Consider the following 14,088-nt stretch of genomic DNA (forward strand, 5'->3'; position numbering starts at 1 on the left):
AACACTGCTGGACGAGTTTTAGTTTGAGAAGTCCAGGGTTGTGTTGTAGTCTGAACGGGGACATATGGAGACCTTTGGAAATGAAGATGAAGACACGTGCCCCATCTGATTGGGTCTTATCAGTCATGACTACCAAACAGCCACACTGCTGAATATGAGTACACGGATCAAAAGCACCAAACTAATCGTTCATTAACTGTAATTGAGGTAAAAGTTTGAAATGATTGTGATATTGATTTGAAGTCATATCGCCCACCCCGAGCTGTTGTGGTGAAAAACAAGACACCAGTGGTGAAAGCACACTGGCACAGTAATATAGACAGACAAAACAGTACACCGTGGACCAACAGTTCATTGTGTTGGCTGATGAAATACTTAGTTTAACTGTTGTTACACGATGTGATCTCTATAATAGAAGATCCTCTAAGGGCCACTAGAGTCTTCATTTTAGAGACGCGAAAACTCCACAGTAGTGCGGACACCAGACCTAAACATAGCAGAAGTGTCGTCCATATCGCTAGCTTTGCTTTGACTGAAAGTGGACTCACATTAGTTGGATGGGTTGGAGGCACTTGACTGAACATGAGGTAGCATTTAAGGGGACAGTTCATGAACGCAGCATTGGGGAAAGTTTTGACCGAATGACTGAGAAGTTCTAAATGTCAGCCCTACTACACACCCACCAAACGGGGTCAAATGGAGCTGGTTGACCAACGTCTGTGTGTGAATGAATTGTTTCCTTGCCTCGAGATGCCCCTTGAGAAGCAGATTAAGGACTTTGTTCAGTGGTCCCTAAGGACAAAGCACATACAAGAGTGAAAGCACAAACATTGAGGAAATGCACAAAATCAATCAACCATACACTGAGAATGTATCTGTAACGGGTAATTTTGCATGCCGAGACTCGGCCAGTGCAGACCCAGCAGTCAGCCCATACTGACATTTCAATGGGCTCTGCACTAGTTTTGAAAGATAAAATTCAGCCACAGAGAACTAATTAATTAATTTGCTCATGTATAACTCACCAGTCAAAACGAATACTAACTGAGCATCTGAGGCTATCTTTGGGGTTGAATTTTGCTCGATTGACAGGTGTCTCTGCCTGTTATAGTCCGCCATGGTGGTTGCCGCTCATTTATCCCACCTCATCTCTGAGCCTATTCAGCAAACGAGGAATGTCTGGCTCCAGTAACTGACGAAGATTCTACCAAGCAGTTAACCCTGAACTGTGGGATTCAAAATTACCGTGGCAGACAGTGTCCACATTCAGACGGTAACGAGGAGATGAATCGGGGAGTTTCCTCTCAGCGTACAGCTCATGTAGTCGATGCTGGATGACTAACGAGAGCTAATGGTGTATCAGTGCAGTGACAGCTCACATGCACAGAGGTCTGTTTATGGCAGCAGCAGGGTGACAGAGTGAGAAGGCCCACACACCGGGCGAATCCCTCTGTGTTTCTGTCACTCAAACCTCAGAGTCAGAGATTCTGTTTTACAAAACAGACTGAGCACAGGCAGCTCTCACATGTACCTTAGTTTTCTAACAGCCTGCAGGAACAATAAAGAGCACTTCACCGATTCCTCTCATCAAATCTGTTGTTCTGCTGTTGTTATAGTTACTGTTATGTTTCTCTGGTGACTGTGCTGCTGGTGATACTGTATTTTGTGATTACTGAGTATTGCATGATTATTAGGAGTTTATGCGGGTAGGTGAGAACTCAGCCTCTCAATAATGACGGCATTTTTCAAACAGAAATGATAAATATTTGCTTGATTGTGCTTGCCATATTGTAAAATGAATATCCTTTTGCACAATTAACAATAACATAAATGCTATAAATAACTGGGGCAGTGGGGAATTATAACGGGCATTTTTCACTTTTTTTCTGACTCATTATAGACCAAACAATCATTAATCAATTGGAACAACAGATAATGAAAATAATAATAATTTGCATCTCTAAAGAAATGCACCATTATTTTTTGTCAGACTTGCAGGGTAATGTCACTACACTAAACTACGGATTCTAGTAAAAACCCTCAAGTTTGTTGTTTTGCTCCAGTGTCTGAGATGTGTGATTCAGCAGCTGAACTGCAAATGCAATTATTTGCCAAATTCAAAATGTGATTTTGATAATATCGCTGGCAGATATCTGAGCTCTCCAAGCACACAGTGCACAGTTCCATCAGCATACTGAAGCCCTTAGGTCAGTGAGGGCGAGCAGGACTGCTTCACAGCAACACTGGATTTACACAATGTTTGCACCAATGTGATTAATCTTTACTTGTCAAGTATATCATTCATTGGATAAGGAATTACCAAAAGCACACACTCTCACTTGGTTGTTTCAACAAACTTGAAACGGCCAGTAGCCTGTGATGTTTAGGTGGAGAAGTGTTTTTCTCTGGTCTCTGTGTAATTCCTCCTTTGTTCATCAAAACATAACATTTACCGTTAATGTTTTCACTTGTTGAAATATTCAACTTCACTGAAGCTGCTAAATATCTGGACATGACGCCCCAAAATCCACCCACCTCTCCGCAGGACAGAGAAATAGGCACCAAACTCCACACCACAGAGTGTATGGACAATGTTATTTGAGGGGGATATTTTCCTTTAAATGGATCAGTCAGGCTGTTCCATGGCTCAGTTCTCTCTGTGCGTGTGATTGGCTCCCAGAAGATACTTGCACCTCACACCCATTCACTCACACACACCAACACACTCCACTTCTCAAAATACTATCTGACGTGCGTGTGCATGTGCGTGCACAGACTCACACACCTTTGATCTCAAACTGTATTTCCTTGATGCACACATACCTTAACACCGCCTTGCACAATGACAGCAACTCTCTCACACTCTCACACACACACACACACACACACTCACACACACACGCACGCAGCTCCATTACATAAAGCTAATCAATGTACTGGCAGCTATAAATAATTCACACTCTCCACCATCTATCACCAGCAGAGATGCTGCTGCTGCTGCTGCTGCTGCTCGGTGCTGGTGACGGCACTGCGGAGGACCGGGGCCGGTCAGGCCCTCCTCTCCTCTTTGCGGGGTCTGCAAATCCCTATCGCTGATTTTCACTGAGAACCCCTCAGCTGCTGCAGCCCCCTCCTCCTCCTCCTCCTCCTCCTCTCCCTCCTGTCTCTTCATTCGCACCTACAGGCGAGATATGGCGGTAAAAGAGAAAAGAAGATCCGCCTTCACCTGGTTCAAGAGATGGATAACACCGAGCAGGAGGGAGGGGGGTCGGGGGGTGTGGCGGGGGTATCATCCGCAGCAAGCCTTCATGTTCGGCGCCCGGCGGCCGGACCTGAAACATAAAACCGTGATATTTGCACAGAGCGCGTCTCCTCCGCCTCAGGCTGTTTCCGCATGTTGCCTCAACGCATCCTGCCAGGTGAAGCTGACTGATACCTGCCGCCTGCAGACCGCCCGCCGCCTGCACGGACGTGTGTTCATCTGCACACGCACACACACCGGCAGTTCACGCCTAAAATCCTTGTGCGCGCTAAAATTCACACCGCTAAAATCATCCGAGCAAATACAAATCACCTCCTCAAACGGACACACAAACAACATGAAATGATAACCGAGCGTCCTCCCCGCCACTCCCCCAGCACTGTTTCTCTCATATTTTAGGCGCACGGTGCGCTTGATTTTACTAACCTGATGCGTCTGAAGCGACCGAGGCGGCGAAAGGGATCCCGACCAGTCTGCAGCCAAACCTCCGTTTGATGCCCGTCCTATATCCCCGCTCTCTCTCTCTCCCTCCCTCCCTCTCTCTCTCTCTCTCTCCCTCCCTCCCCCTTTGTCTCTCCACCACCACCACCACCACCCCTTCGTGCGCACTATTACCTCACAGCCTCCACTCTGCTCCTCCAAGAGCAATAAAGCATATGGCGACGGAGAACATGGTTCAGCATGAAAGCAGATAAACAGCGGCACTCTGTGCACGGCTGCTTGTTAAACGTCTACCTGAGCCATGTCATCAGAGCGAACCAGGTGATGGTGTGAAATGAAACAAGCACCAGGTAGCCTAACTCTTGACAACTCCTTCACAATAAAAGAGGAAAATCGTATTCAACAGGAATAAAGCAGACAAGCCTGCATGGAGTTTTTAACAGAGCTACATCAGCTTGTCTCATGTCCAAAACCTAAAGCCAGGACTAGAGACAGTCTGAGCCTCTGAAAGACCTCAGGGTTAGACCTGATCTCTGTGGTAAACTTCTATCTGTAAACTGTGGTAAGCTATTCTCCTACTGAAATTAATGATCACAATCCTAGTGGATTGTGATCATTAATTTCATGCAAAATCAGGATTTTAGTCAGGAAACCTGTCACTTTCACTTACATGTTTTCTGACATATAGACTGACTTAAATGTTTTCAGTGTTAATACAGAGGAGATATAATGCACAGATGTTTCAGCCAGCGCCTCCCTCATTAGGCTTGCTGAAAAACCAAAAAGGAACAAAGCATCTTTTTTTTTAAGCCCATTGAAGAAATTCCACTGGTTTATGAGGACATTTGGTATCTTTTTTTTTTTTTTATTACTATTCTAAAGTTGTTTGGGTGCACTGCACATTTTAATCTAATATCACTTAAAGCTGTGCATCAGCAGCTTTACCTTATGTCCAAAAAGTAAAAACCAGGGGCCTCCGCTTCTTCATTAATTAGTGACCTTTGCAGGCCTGATTTTTCTCTGGACTTAGCCAGTTTAGCTGTTTCCTTCCGGTGCACAATAATTCCATCATTTTTTAACTCTTTCTTTCATTTGTCTCCTGTCTGAACATAAAGAAAAGCAGGAAGTCCGCCCGCCATTAGGATGCATGATTCCTTGTGGTGTCCATACTCATTAGCTGTTCTAATTATAAACAAACATGGATCAGGTGGACACACACACACACACACACACACACACACAGTACACACACCTGGGGCATTACCACGTTGTCAAAGCTTCATGGGAGCTGTAGTTGTTAAATACTAACACAGCAGTTATTTTATCTTCCAGTGCAACAGTAGATATTCATCTGATTTAGAATATGGATAAAAGCACCAGACCTGATTCTGAAAGAGGATTGAGAAACAGATGCTTCAGCTGTTGATAACACTGCTGCTGCTGCATTCAGGTGTCAGCGGCTTTCAGAGCAGACTGTTGTAGCTGGAGGCTGCTGATGTGAAGCCTGCTGTAACACTAATGCACTCATTGTTAAAGTGTCATTACGAGCCTCATTTGTCATTGAGCAAACACACACACAGACACACACACACACACGCACACACACACACACACAGACACAGACACTGACCAAACACACAGGACAGGTGCTGCCTGTGCCGCTCACGGCCATGTCACGCTAACAACATGGCCGAATCGGCTGTACCCAACCAAACACAGTGACAACAACCTCACGTTCTGCTCCTGAAGAAATACACTGAGAAACAAGTGGATTGAAGTTTCCACAGATTTGAGCGTCTTATTTTTACTTGATATATTTGAATATGTTTTTAATACAATTGCATGAGGTATGCTTTTTATTGCATTGTTTATCATGTATTTCATTTTTTTCTTTTTTTTCTTTTTTTAATAAGCAACATGTTAACCTGGTTCCAGTGTCCCAATACTGTAACTACAAACTAATTCAAACAGAGTTTTCAGTATGCTGTGGGTTTAATCTGGAAAAGACAGAGAATTAAGTATACTGCAGGTGTCAGAGTGGCAGTCAAATATAAAATGAAGCAAGTGTTCAGGGCTGTAAATATTGTAATTAAAATTAATCAGTGGAAGTGGTGAAACAACTCTAGAGAAAAGACAAAGGTTTTGCTTTCCCTTTGTCCGCCTTCTAAATTTTCAATGAGCTGCAGCTTCACAAAGTCAGTTTAAACTGTTGTGAAATTATTTCCTGTTAACGTAACTGTCAAAACAGTATACTATAAATATCAGTACTAAGTGTATACGATATATTAGTGCACAGAAGGGTTTAATACCCTTGAGTGTCCTGTGTTTTTCATCAGGGTTAATTAATGGAATATCTATATCTATTAATTGAATATGATTACACACATGCTTAAGTGCTCTCTCGTTCTCTGTTTGCCAGGAATCTTGTTCTGTAATAAAACACAGTGCATAGATCTCAATATGTGGAGGCTTTAGGAGCATACAGAACATGACAACTAATTTGTGCACCAGAAAGGTCCACAACAGTTTGCCAATTTTGTTCCATTTATTTATGTTGCAGCGTGTATGTTAGTTATCTAACTAATACATCACATTTTGGTGATTTGCTACAAAAGGTTTGAAGGGGTTTTTGTAAAGTTTGGAAGCATTTGTGGAGAACTGCTGCTGTCTGATCCATTAATCCAACCAGTTCAATCCATGGACCCAGAGCTGCAAGCTGATCAGTAATATTCAGCAAGGTCTGAAGTGTTTTAGAATGGGCTTGTCCTTCAGCAACCTGTAAGTATAATATAAAAGACATTCTCTATATGCACATTTTTCATACTGGATCCACAATCACAAAACAAAAAAAGAAAAACTCCCTGTTAGGCAAAGTCAAAACATTTTGTGAATTTCCTCAAATATTTTGGAAGATACACGGTTTTCACTCAGCAGTAGCAATACTCTCCTGGGGTCAAGCAGCCATTTTTGCCCTCTGAGGATACAAATCTTTGTAATAGGGCTCACGTCACTGCTGTTGCCTCCCCACAAAATCCATCCTGTGGGGTCGGGGAGAGGTTACTCACACATCAGCTACCGGTGCAGAGAAACCTCTCAGCTAATGAAATATGTAGGCAGGTCTGATTATTGGCGGGATTAAAAGGCTTAATGTTGCCGTTGTGTGAGATCAGAGTAAATGTGATGATGAAGCCGCTAATGGCCTTTAGAATAGCCAAGCCACTGCGGTCTGGTTTTTCACTCACTTACAGTTATATCCTTCTGGATCCATCTTGAGCCATTGTCTCCATATTGAAATGTTAATATTTTATAACCCTCATTACTGCTGTGGTACTTAAAGTCCATGTTTTTGTGATTTTCTCAAAAGTCACTCCCAAAGAAGTGGTCTCTCATTATTAGCAGCTGCTAGCAGTGGCTCTGTGGATGTCTATCTAGTATAATTTAATACAGGAATCATGAACCATGAATCATGTTCCTCAGATGGTGAATCCTACTTGCTTCTTTGATAAAGCACCACCATTAGGTCAATTTCTCCATTTGTCCAATAATTTGGTTTACGGCCAAATATGTGACTGATGACATATTCATTGGGCTTTGCCTCAATTTGTGTTTAGTGCCAATTCGCAAATGCACTAAACTGAGATGATGAACACACTAAAAATGATGTGCATATTAGCATTGTCATTTTGAGCATGTTAGCATGCTAAAATTAACATTTAGCTTAAAACACTGCTGTGACTAAATACCTCACACTTAGACTCTTAGTCTTGTTCTCGTTTGTGAGCTGTGAGGACAAAGTCTGCTGTATCCTGCACCAACATCTAGATAGTCAAGCTTCTGACCACTGCTGGCCAAAAATGATGAAACTACTCTTTCCCACTGGCATTTTTGTGTGTTCGATACAAATTGGGTTTGCACTAGTATGCACTGCCTCCAGGAAATAGTCATATCCTCATTCTCTAGACACTGACAAAAGCATCTCTCCTTCTCCAACCTACTTTTATATGTCACCAAACTAACTTCAAGCGATATAAATGAAACCATTACAACCATGAGTACTGTCTAACAAGGTTTTGCTTGCTTAAGGAGTGCAAGGTTTTCCCTCTGGGCTTACATCGGTTGTACGCGCTCACCGCTGACACCATCCATCATCCAGTACTTGTACATTCATGTACCAGAGTCGGACAGCAGAAGCAATGCTCATTAGCACTGTGGATATTACTCCTGGTTCCTGCTGCCTGTGACTTTGGAGATGCTTGTTGCTGCAGTTTGGTGAAGTCACACAACTTTTAGTGCCTGTTAGTGTCTTATTATAAATTTTAATTTAAATGTTTATGTCATCACCTGGTCATTTATTAATTCTACTACTGCCATAATGCAGCTTTGTTCGTTTACTTTAAAAACACATGTGTACTTCAGGAGGATAAGAAGCATAATGTGTAATTTCCACTCCATACACACATACCAGATTAGTTAGCCTGAAAGGTGCACAACACCTTCTAGTAAAAAAGTCATTTGCCAAGAGTACAAAACACTTGAACCTTGTGGCGTTATTACTGACTATTCATGAGTATGTACAGTAAGATAAGTGCCATAGTGATGAGTCAGTCATTTCACATCTGACAGTGGCACTGATCTCAGCACAGAACGGGTACAGAAAACCTAAGATGTGATTGTGAAATGAGAGAATGAGAGAAATTCTTATTTATTAGGTTATTTCTCTACATATCACTGCAGATCCAGTACTGATTAAACACAAAAATTAAATTTGCACAACATTTTTCAGCAGTGATGAACACACTGGGAATTAAACTTATCTTAAATATAGTTGCTCTCAGTGCTGTTCTCCCTGCTTCTCCTTTTCTTTAATGATGTTTAACCAAGTATAATAGGGTACGACAGTGAAACGAGCTGCCATGCTGCTCACACGGAGCTGAGCACATTTTCAGAAATTCTAATAAAATGCAGCGCAAGATTAGATCCATGTCATTCAGTGAATCAGCGAGTGTAATGTTGTTGAGAGCAGAGAAACGATCACACCACAGCTGCTCCCGCAGAGAGGTTCATGTAACGTTCAGAAAGAAAAGAAATAAACAAAATTCATAAATCTTAATCTAATCTAATCTAAAACAAACAAACAAACAAACAAAAAAACATCCAGATACAAAATATTTTGTTATCCTCCTTACATAATATAGATGAAATAAAATGGGTTTTATGCATTTGTTGAACATTATTATTGGCTGAATGTTTTACTTGGATAAAACTGTCTCTTCTGAAACAAACATTCTGTAATAATTCCTACATCGGAAAAGCTGCTTCATTTCATCTCCATTCACAAATCATTTGATACAGTCCATGCAAAAACACACACACACACACACACACACACACACACACACACAGTGACACAACTCAGTAATCTGGGAAGAGCAGCAGCAGTACAGTGAAGTGAACCCTGTGCTGTATGTTGTAGATTTGACACGCATGAGGCGGCTGTAGGATGTTTCATGACAAAAACACGCACCAGGGTGTAATTGCATTAAGCCATGATGCCTTTAAATAGCAATGTCCTGCCAGACAAAAGCCTAATTAATGTGATTTGGGTCTGTTAGTGTCCAGTGTGCGTTTTGATCTTCAGGTCTGAACTGTCCGCAGGCTGCGCCTCAGCTTCAGTAACTTCACAAGAGGATGCTCGGAATATTGTATATTGTATGTATACAGTGTGTTGTTGTTTGTTATTTCTGCAACGTGACCTGAACATGTCTGCAGTCCTGACTCTGTACACAGAATTTAAAACTAAAATAGTTACATTACTACATATTGAGGTGAGTTGTCCACTAATTGAAACTTTGTACTTTGCTAATTTAATGCAGAAAACGACAGATGATTCCTTTTTGTCACTTACAAACATTCTTGAGTGGTGCATCTTTCTTTCCTTTGAATGTAACATCTCTGAGCACTGTCTGTCTTTTTCAAAAAGTTTGCTTACACATATGTCTACAGGACACTTTGTAAGATCATCTTATTTAGTGCTGACGAAGACATATCTATGGGAGTCATGAATCTCACTGATAACATGAAAGAAAACACTGGTCCATGGAACTGCAGCCACCGTTCTTTATAAATAAAATTTCTCCTGAAGAAAACTCAATCCTTACTTAAAGGGTTTTTCTCTCCTCCACCCGGGCGATCGACATCAGCAGCACTGACCAGATGTCACTCAGAAACACATCAGTGAATTATTCACACAGAATTCGTACTGTATGCGTTTTCTGATGTGTTCGTACTCCATCTGTTCACACCCAGTCTGAAAGACACTTTATCATGTTTTCACGCTGCAAAATAACCAGTGTTTAAATCAACACACCATCACAGAGTTAACACTTTGAGATATGGCCTCCTGCTCTGACGGTTATTTGTCCAGCAGCACCCTTCATTGGAGAAGATCTGATTTACTCAGAACAGTGCATATGGTTGTCCATTGTATCCTGGATGTGCAGGTACACCTTCGGCAGAAACTATGTTCTTCCTGAATCTCAGAGACACAAACACAGTTTACCCTTTTCTTTTGTTTTTGTGTTGAAAAACCAACAATGACTAGTTGATTAAAAGCTGTCTGCTACTTTGGTAGGAAGCACATCAAATTTTAAATGTTAAATCACGTGTCATTAACTCAATAAAGTACATTACAGGAGCTTGAAAAGAACAATAATTACCACCTCATGGTCCTCAACTCAGACTAATTTCGGATTACATCGCTGTTTATCCAGTCTTATAAAATAACAACCATTTTGTCATAAGAGTTGTGTGAAGTCTTGAGTAACGGCTAATGGCTAAAAAGTATTTCGTGAAGTTACTCTGACCTTTGACCACCAAAATCTAATCATTTGTACTCGAGTCTAAGTGAATGTTTGTCCTGAATTTGAAGAAGGTCCTTCTGCGTTACTGAGACATCATGTCCCCGAGAATGGGATGGATGTATGTACATATGGACGGATGGGCAACCCAAAAACAATATGCCTCCAGCCCTGGCTGTCGCTGCCACAGAGGCATAAAAATCACAACTCAAGATCCACTCAGTAGCTCAGTAGATATCGGACCTTTCAAACTAACCCAGTCTTCATCAGTAGATGGAGTTTGGTTATTTGTCATGGACATGAATCTGTTGGCATCTGAACTCAGAAGCTGCTTATTTACTACTTTAAAAATGGAATTAGCTTAACTTTTCTCTATGAATCTGCTCCTGGAGAGGTTCGGTTAAGCTGCTTCTATATTTGTTTTCACTACTTTAGGTCTGTTTCCTCCTCCTCCTCTGCTGTGCTGTGTTCTAGCTCTGATTAGTCCATTAGTCTCAGAGAGGAGTCCAGTTTATCATTGGGGAACAAGCCATCGCTCCTGCTTGAGTAAACGATCCATCACTGTTGTTCGTCGCTTCATGTGAAAAACATAAGATTAATTGCCTTGGCAGCTCTTCCTCATTACAGCAGCAAAAGAGGAGAAAGAGGAAGGACAGTGGTTGCAGTGCGCAACTTGTTTAATATGTTGAGTATGAGAGAAAACATGATAAGGAGTCATCAGGTGAAAGCAGGAACCGGTTGCTGATTAATCTTGAATCTGGAAACTGACAATCTGACAAAGAGAAAACTGAGCCATAACAACTCTGATATTTGATGGAGCTACAGCCAAAACTGTCAAGGTGAGCAAATAAGAAAAGTAGTCTGTCAATAACATGTATTTTACATACTATAGAGTTCAGCCTCAGTTATTGTGATGATGCATTTCTCAGTTTTCAGCCATATCGTACTTTTTTATTATTGAGTTGGTCGAAATCACAGTGACAATATGCACGACAAAAAAACAAACAAAAACAAAACAACTTTCATTAATGAAGCAACAAGCCCATTCGGACAGGATTACCATTAGTTGGGGAATAAGATATTCACTGTGCTCCTCAGCAAATTAACTCATTGTTCAGGACAGAGTTTTAACCACCAGGAAATTACAGGATCTAGTCTATAATAGGCATGAATATTCGCCAGGACAGAGCCAGAGGAGAATACTAGCACCTAGGATGGTTAACAAAAATAGCCTGGGAAATATTGTTAAACTTTTCCAAAAGATCATTTGCACTCATTTGAATGATCTCCATTTATTTTATTATCCTATTTATGATGTGTATTGGTTGTGTTTTAATTACTCCTCGAGGGCAATAAAGACTTTCTAATCTAATCTAATCTAATCTAATCTAATCTAGTCTAATCTAATCTGTCTAATATAACCTGTAGCTAACATTACAACACCCCATTTGATGAGCTTTTACAAAATCTTGCTCACCTGATGGCCTTTTTTCATTTTCACACAAATGTTAAACTTCACACTGCACAAGGTGGTCTATGTGTGAAATAGGCTGGCAGGGCCAAGGCAAGCTGGTTAGCATGCTGACTCCAGTCTAAGAAAAGAAGTGATAGAAATAGAAGCAAGACAAGACGGTTTCTTTCCACAACTGGAGACAGCCCTTGGTGAGTAAAGGAATGAAGTTTGATGCTGAATCAATCACTCCAAAAAATCAATCACTCCACCTGTCGAGAAAAAACAAGTCCAGTCTGAATGGGGCTTTACCTGATGGTGGCGTGAATGACTCAGTAAAGTCATTAAGATCCATCATCTGGGAACCACGAATGCTTCTCCATTCAACAGTGATCCATTCAAAAGAGGAATTTTTCACATTTTCTCATAACGTACGAGGAACTTTAAAGAAAAATAACTGACAAATTAACTGAATAATTTTTAAAAAAGCATCTCTAATGCAGACAGAAAAGATGCATTTCTGTGTGCATTTCCGAATTAACTACAATATATTTGATAATCTAATAATTTGTGATTTTTTTTTTCTTGCTTACAAGCTGCATTTGCAGCTTAAAACAAGATGAATGGTAGCTCAGAGAGTCAGTAAATGAACTGCACAAAAAAGGTGTCTATTTTTAATCAGGAGGCTGAGAGGTAGAAATAAACATGTCTGCTGTCTATAAGATGGATGCTGCTGTCCTCACTTTTCTCCCTCTTTTCTCTCTACAGCTCTCTCCTCAGCTTGTGTGTCTTAATGTGTGTGTGTGTCCTGGTGCTCCTTGTCTTTATCCGGAGCACTTGGTTCAGGCAGCCGAGCGTTGTCACTGTCAGCAGTTCACTGTCTCTCCAGAAAGAAAAGTCCTGACTCCTGCACTTCTAGTTAAAGCAGTAATCCGCGTCCTTGCTGCTTACTCCCACAGGTCGAAACCTCAAATTAAAAACCTGAACATCTTGTATTGTTGTCTGTGATAAACTCTCAGAGTCGGGGGAGGGGGGGACCTGCAGCAGTAGCCGTTATTTATCCAGGGAAGGTTTGCTGAGCAGACACACGCTGCTTTCTGTACAGTTTATCCAAGTTTTAGTGGCAAATTTTTCAGAGCTCTGATGCATCCCTTATCGCTTTGTACGACTCACCAACAAAATTTGAGGTAAACCAGATGTATTTATCTACATTAATTCTCTTTTTCATTATTTTATCATTTAATATAAAATGTTTTTAAAAATGGGATTACAAATAGATTACAAAAAATGTTGCTGAATGAAAAAGTACAAATGTTTGAAAGCTCTGGAAGCTACAAGGTGGACCTTTGACTTTAGATAATTTTGTTATATGTATACTGTTCCCAAATGTCAAGAATGAACTGTCAAGCTCAAAGGGACAAAACTGCATTTATAGTTAAGTAATGAATATGAAGAACCGTTGAGATTTCTGGAAATACTTAATAATTTGCAGTACTTTCTGGGTTCATTTTTCTCACTAATGGAATCTCTATTAGCAAGAAAGCAAAGTTTATTGATAGCACTTTTCACAGACACTAGCCACAAAGTGCTTCGCAATTCAAAGAATAAAATCAAATGAAAGAATAAAAATCAAAATACAAATAACAAATAAGAGCAAAAATAAAAACGATATAGACATACAAGAAGACATACAAGAGGAAAACAGATAAAAGACACAGGTGAAGAGCATAAAATACCAAATGCTAACTAAAAGCCTGTCTGAACAGGCAGGTTTTCAGTTGCTTTTTAAAAGAGTCCACTGAATCCAGTGGAATCTCACACTTAGTGGATGATTTAGGAGCTTAGGAGCTGTTGACTGGAAGGCCTGATCACCCGGGGTCTACAGGCGTGTTCGTGGAGTGCTTAGAAGACCCAAGGTGGAGGACCTAAGAGCTCGTCTCGTGGTGAGGGGGTGAAGGAGCTCTGTGATGTACTCTGGGGCCTGGCCATTTAGAGCTCTGAAAGTGAGAACTAAAATTTTAAAGTGGATTCTAAAATGAATGGGAAGCCAGTACAGAGAGGTTAAAATAGGTGTCGTA

The 14,088-nt window shown here is 41.0% G+C and overlaps 1 protein-coding gene across 1 annotated transcript in view; it reads right to left on the minus strand.

The window, feature by feature from the left end:
- cplx2b (complexin 2b) overlaps positions 1 to 3,809 on the minus strand; it is a 43,546-nt gene extending 39,737 nt beyond the window's left edge. Inside the window, exon 1 of the mRNA XM_071506831.1 lies at positions 3,689 to 3,809. The gene's annotated coding sequence lies outside the window, so the exon portion shown is untranslated. The remainder of the gene's footprint in view (positions 1 to 3,688) is intronic.
- Between the last annotated feature and the right edge of the window lie 10,279 nt (positions 3,810 to 14,088).

Source organism: Trachinotus anak, unplaced genomic scaffold, assembly GCF_046630095.1.
Source record: "Trachinotus anak isolate AG129_WGS33_773 ecotype Australia unplaced genomic scaffold, CSIRO_AGI_Tana_v1 ptg000021l, whole genome shotgun sequence".
Taxonomy (NCBI): Eukaryota; Metazoa; Chordata; class Actinopteri; order Carangiformes; family Carangidae; genus Trachinotus; species Trachinotus anak.